The sequence below is a fragment of the Buteo buteo genome, chromosome 33 (assembly GCF_964188355.1).
Source record: "Buteo buteo chromosome 33, bButBut1.hap1.1, whole genome shotgun sequence".
Taxonomy (NCBI): domain Eukaryota; kingdom Metazoa; phylum Chordata; class Aves; order Accipitriformes; family Accipitridae; genus Buteo; species Buteo buteo.
The window spans coordinates 702118-708117 of record NC_134203.1 but is presented as its reverse complement, the minus strand read 5'-3'; positions in this window follow the sequence as shown (position 1 = coordinate 708117).

Genomic DNA, 6000 nt, shown 5'->3' with positions numbered 1-6000 from the left:
CCTAACGCTGCCGTTGATACTTATTGGTCAAGAAACAGTTTTGGAAAATAGGCTGCTCCCCTGCTTATTTTGCCAAAAGTCCAACAAGCCCACACTCCGATTTCTGTGCCCAGGGCTACCTTCCTTCCTACCTTCCTTCCTACCTTCCTACGTCCTGGAGGTCAGGGCGTGCTCCAGAAAGAGAAGATCGGTGCCAATCCTGTCTCCTGATCACAAAGAAATAACTGTAACTCAACAAAATGCTGAAAAAAAACCCCAAACGCAACCCACAGAACAGCATCCGCCACCAACAGTGTTTCAGTGGCACTTGTAACCGCTGTCGAGCTGCAGGCTGATGGCCCCACTGTCCCTGTCACAGGACTCCAGTTGCCAGCAATTACCGAGGCCCTTTTGAAAGACTGCATTGCGTGTCACCTTCTCTGAAGAGGACCTGCTGCTTACCTGTGGCTAGCCTTAGCAGCAGAGCCCTCGGGCTCTCCAGCCCACACTTGCTCACCTTGGATGCAGGAGTGACCGGCTTTCGGCCACTATTTTAACGGCTGCCTTTGCCGTGCTCCTTCTCTGTCTCCCTTCCTACCGCCTCAGTCAGGGCAGGCTTCTTGTCATTCTAGGCTGAGCCCAACGCCTCAGACTACACTGCCACCCCCTACTTACCTATCCTAGGATATGGTAAGGAAATAGCAAACAGGAACTCTACCCGTAGCCCACCTCTGGCCAGCCTATCAAGGTGTAATAGCTCAGCCTGCAGCTCGGAAGGCGCAGACCAGCCTGTACTTTCATCCCGTATCTACCTACTCTATGATCTGTCCTGAAAGTCAAATCAGAATTACCTTGGAAAGAGGATGGAAGTTGAGAACTGAGCAGTAAATGATAAATGGTTGGGAAAATGTAGGCATGCAAGCAGCAAAGGAAGGAGGTGAGTTATCCTGAAGGCCAGCTCAGCCCAGCTGGCTTTTGCTGGCCTGCTTTTCAGGATCCCAAGACCTGGCCAGGTGTGCTCACAAGCGCCGGGCGGGTGCCGCATCACTGCCCCCTTGTGACACGGGGCTGCACGGGGACATGTCCCCTTGAGGCCATCGAGCACCATGGCCGCCACAGCCCGGGCACCTCCGGTAGCCGGCAGTCGCTGGAGCTCCCCAGAGGCTGCTGGCGCAGGGCTGTTTGTCTGCGGCAGAGCTCCCACCTCTTCCTGCAGCTGCATGGGCTGGATGAATAAAAACCTGCCCAGGGCTGTAGGCGTGCCTGTTCACAGCTTTGGCTGGCACGTTTGGGTTGCTGAGGGTGTCTTTTCCACTCTGCCCAGGTACAGGACTGTGTCCGTGACACTCATGTGGTCTCTCACAGGTTCATTTCCAAAGAATTTGATCTGCCCCCAAGACAGAGCCACGGGCTGGCTCTGAACTAGCACTACCAAAGAAACACCTTCAGCAACTGTGCTGGGTTGAACTTGGCTGGCTGCCAGGCCCCCACCCAACTGCTCTCTCACCCTGGACCTCTGAAAAATGTTTGTGGGTGCCTTTTTAGCATCAGGTTTAATTCCTTGACCTGCTCGCAGGGCAGTGAGTATTGCTCCTGCCCCGATCAGGCAGCTGGGTGTTATTCCTGCCCTTTTGAGCTGGCCGGTTTGGCCCTTGCCCTGCCTGGCTCATCTAGTTTTCCCCAATGCTGCTTGGGGCAGTTAATTTTACTCCTGCTCATCTCAGGGCAGCTAGTTTGGCTCCTGCTCCACTTGGGGAGGCTTTCTTTTTTTTTTATCCTCCACTTGGGGCATCCAGTTTGGCCACGGCCTTGTCCGGGTGTCTTGCTTTCACTGTGTCCCTCTCGGGAGAGCTGTTTTTCCCCCTCTCTTGTTTGGCAAGGCTCATTTTGCCCCTTCTCCACACAGGGTGCCTGCATTTACTCCCCCCCTGCTCAGGTGGTTCTTTATGCCTGTACTGGGTCTGGCTGAGATGGAGTTAATTCTCCCCAAAACAGCCCTCGTAGTGCTGTGCTTTGTATTGGTAGCTAGAAAAGTGTTGATAACACACCAGTGTTTTGGCTACCGCTGAGCAGTGCTTGCACAGCATAAGGCTGTCTCTCCAACACTTCCCCCTGCCCCCACTGGTGGGCTTTGGGTGGGCAAGATCCTGGGAGGGGATATAGCCAGGACAGCTGACCCAAACTGACCAAAGGGATATTCCATGCCATATGACGTCAGCTCAGCAATAAAAGCTAAGTAAAGGGAGATGGAAGGGGGTGGCATTTTTTTTTAACATTTGTCTTTGGGTGCAACCGCTACAAGTAGTGAAGCCCTGCTTCCCGGGAAGGGACCAGACATCGCCTGCCAATGGGAAGTAGAGAATAAAACCTTTTGTTTTCCTTCGTTTTCACGTGCGACCTTTGCTTTTGCTTTATTAAGCTGTCCTTATCTTGACCCACGAGCCTTTTGTTATATTTTCTCCCCCCTGTCCAGCTGAGGAGGGGGAGTGATAGAGTCGCTTTGGTGGGCACCTGGCGTCGACCCAGGGTGAACCCACCAGAACTGAATATCCAACACTTGGGCTCGTTTGCCTCCACTGCCATACTGTGGACTGTGGCTATGGCCAAATTATGGAATGAATACGTATAATACATATTCCACCACAGGCTTATAAGCAAGGCTACCCTATTAAAATCTAGGCTTCCAAATGACTAGTAACAGGAAGAACAAACAGACGGAAATAGCAAAAATAACTATCCCTTGGATATAGAGGACAGCACTGAAATCAAAAGGGTTTCCTGACTCCGGCAACCCAGAAGGCATTGAAAGAGCTAAAGCAAGCAGTCATGGAAGCTCCCTCATGAGCCCTGCCAGACTACAACAAGCCTTTGGTATTATATGTACACGGACAGAAAGGAATAGCCAGTTGGCCCAGAAACGTCTGCAAGCCGTAGCATACTACTCAGCAGAACTAGACCTCTTAATTCAAGGCATGATTTCATGTGCTGGGGCTGTTGCAGCAGCAGCTGCGATGACTGAGAGAGCAAGACATATTGTCCTGGGGCACCTCCTAATGCTGATGGTTCAGTCGTACTCTTTAGTCCTCCTCTGCAGAATTCAAGCAGCTGTGGATGTGCCACAGTTGGGAAGTACATTGGTTTATGGCACTCAACCTAGATGGCTACTGGCTTTTTTGACTGAACTTTCCATAAACGCACAAGGTACACTCCAACAGCGCGAGATGTCCTCTCCTCCCTTCACTGTCACTGCGGCGCGGGCAGCTGAGTGCCCCACGGCAAAACCCCCCAGGCTGTCTTGCCCTGGCTGGCTGCTGGCAGGAGGGGACACGGGTCGGTGACAGCCTGTGGGGTGACAGGAGGGACACGGGTCAGTGACAGCCCCGGGGGGTGACAGGACACGGGCCTTTTGTCGTAACGCGCTGGGTCATGGAAGGCGCGGAGGGGCGGGTGCGGCGTTCCGTTGCAGGTGCACACTGACACGCTGGCGGCAGCCTCTCCTGCAGTTTGTGCCTTTCCATATCAAGGCATTCTTGGTGGACGTCAGGTGTTTTCTGCGCAAGGTAAAGCAGGCTTTCCAATTAAGCCACTCCAATTTTTGGCATGCCATATGTCCTGGTTTCGGCCAGAATAGAGTTAATTTTCTTTCTAGTAGCTGGCATAGTGCTATGTTTTGGGTTCAGTATGAGAAGAATGTTGATAACACACTGACGTTTTCAGCTGTTGCTAAGTAGTATTTATACTATGTCAAGGACTTTTCAGCTTCTCATGCCCAGCCAGCAAGAAAGCTGGAGGGGCACAAGGAGTTGGGAGGGGACACAGCCAGGACAGCTGAGCCAAACTGGCCAACGGGGTATTCCATACCATGTGCTGTCATGCCCAGTATATAATCTGGGGGGAGTTGGCCTAGGGGGATCGCTGCTCGGGAACTGTCTGTGCATTGGTCAGCGAGTGGTGAGCAATTGCACTCTGCATCACTTGTTTTGCATATTCTCATTCTTTTATTATTCTCATCATTATTATTATTTTCTTCTTTTTCTGTCCCATTACACTGTCTTTATCTCAACCCACAAGTTTGACTTTTCCCCCCAATCCTCTCCCCCATCCCACTGGGGGGGGGGAAGTGAGCGAGCGGCTGCGCGGTGCTTAGTTGCTGGCTGGGGTTAAACCCCCGACACCATACTGTATGTGCCTGTACCAAGGTACGCTGCTTGGAGGGTCAGGTACACCAAAGGAAGATCATCTACTCCAACCTCCTGCACGCAATGGCCATTTTCATCTATGTATCTCAGCGCCAAATTGAACGTCTTGGAAACATAAAGGCTCCTGCCTGAGAGCGTCTAGTCATCATTTCCTTTGACAGTTCATTCCAAAATTAGTCTCTCCCACAGTTCAAAGGAAGGAAAAAACCTCCAAAAACCAATGTCTCCGACTTCAGTTTTTAATTTCTGCTATGCCTTTTACCGTGTTACATTTTCTCTTTTCCAAAGATTTCTACATGCTTTTTCCAGTCATCTTTTGATCTGCAACTCTTTCAGGCTCTCACTAGAAGTTATTTACCTCTTCCATCTACATAACTGTCTATGTAACTGTTATACAGATAGTCTTCTATCTCTGTAACAAGTATATTCCGTCTTAATTACTAGAAGGCAAATCACGGGTTTGTTTCAAGTATCATGAGCTTAAAGTCTCATTATTTTGCTTTGCTGGACTCATGATTTTTCACATTGGAGACTGCCAGCATCTTACTACAGCAGAGTGAAAAAAGCTTTTGTGTGTGATTTTTTTGCTCCGCTGTGCCCCTATTTCTGGGCCCCAGGTCCCGGCCTTCTGGAACCTTCTCCCACCCCAGTTCCAGGAGTGTCCGAGACCCCCGTCAGTCAGGAGAAGGGACGCCGGGCCCCTCCCCGCGACGTCCATGTTGGGTCTCTCGGGGCGTTGTCCAGGCCATTGTCACCTTAGTATTGTTATTACTATCATTATTAGTTTCTTCCTTTCTGTCCTGTTAAACTGTTCTTATCTCAACCCACGAGTTTGACTTTTTTCCCCCCAATTCTCTCCCCCATCCCACTGCGTGGGGGGGAAGCGAGCGAGCGGCTGCGTGGTGCTGAGTTGCCGGCTGGGGTTAAATCCTGACAAAGGTGTGGGAGGGGCTGAGGGTAGAGGGTCTCTAAGGAGATGGGTGTTCTATATGGGGTTGGGGGGGCTGTATGGGGTTTGGAGGGGCGGTTGTGGGGGTTTTATGGGGCTGGGATGATCTATATGGGGGTGTGGGGGGGGTGTTTTAGGGTCTATATGGCCCCAGGGGGGTTATATGGTCCATATGGGGCTGGGGGAGTCTATAGAACTGTGGGGAGGGCCTATAGGGATGGAAAGAGTGGCCTATAAGGTCTATATGACCTGGGGGGAGAGGAACTATGGGGTTTATATGGGGCTGAGGGGAGTTACAGGGCATCTGGGTCGGGGGGGCATCTACCCCTGGACACCCTGGTCCACTACCTGGACACCTGGGGCTGCCTGCATGTCCAGATGACTGGGTCCTCCTGTGACAGGGGGATCTATAGGGTCCAGAGGGATCTATATGGCCCAGGGCAGGGAATAACAGAGGGATCCAGGCAGTCCAGGGGATCTAGATGGTCCAGGCTTGGGAGAGGCAGGGATCCATAGGGTCCTGGGGGAGGGGGTGTGTGTGTATATAGCTTCCAGAAGAAATCTTTAGGGCTTGGAGGGGGAGTGGGTTCCATGGGGTCTGGGGGAATCTACAGGGGCTGGGTTCGGTGAAAGGAGGGAACTATAAGGTTGTGGGGGCAGAATCTACAGGGTCCAGGGGGGAAAGGGAGTGTTCTATAGGATCCAAAGAGAGTCTATAGGGTCTGGGGGTGTGTGTCAGGGAAGAGTATGGAGGGTCTGGGGGCGGTCTGTAAGGCTGGGCATCAGGGCAGGGTCTATAGGGCCAGGGGGGTTCTATAGGGCCAGGGAAGAGTCCATAGTGTCCGGGGGGGGGTGGCGGAGATCCATAGGGTG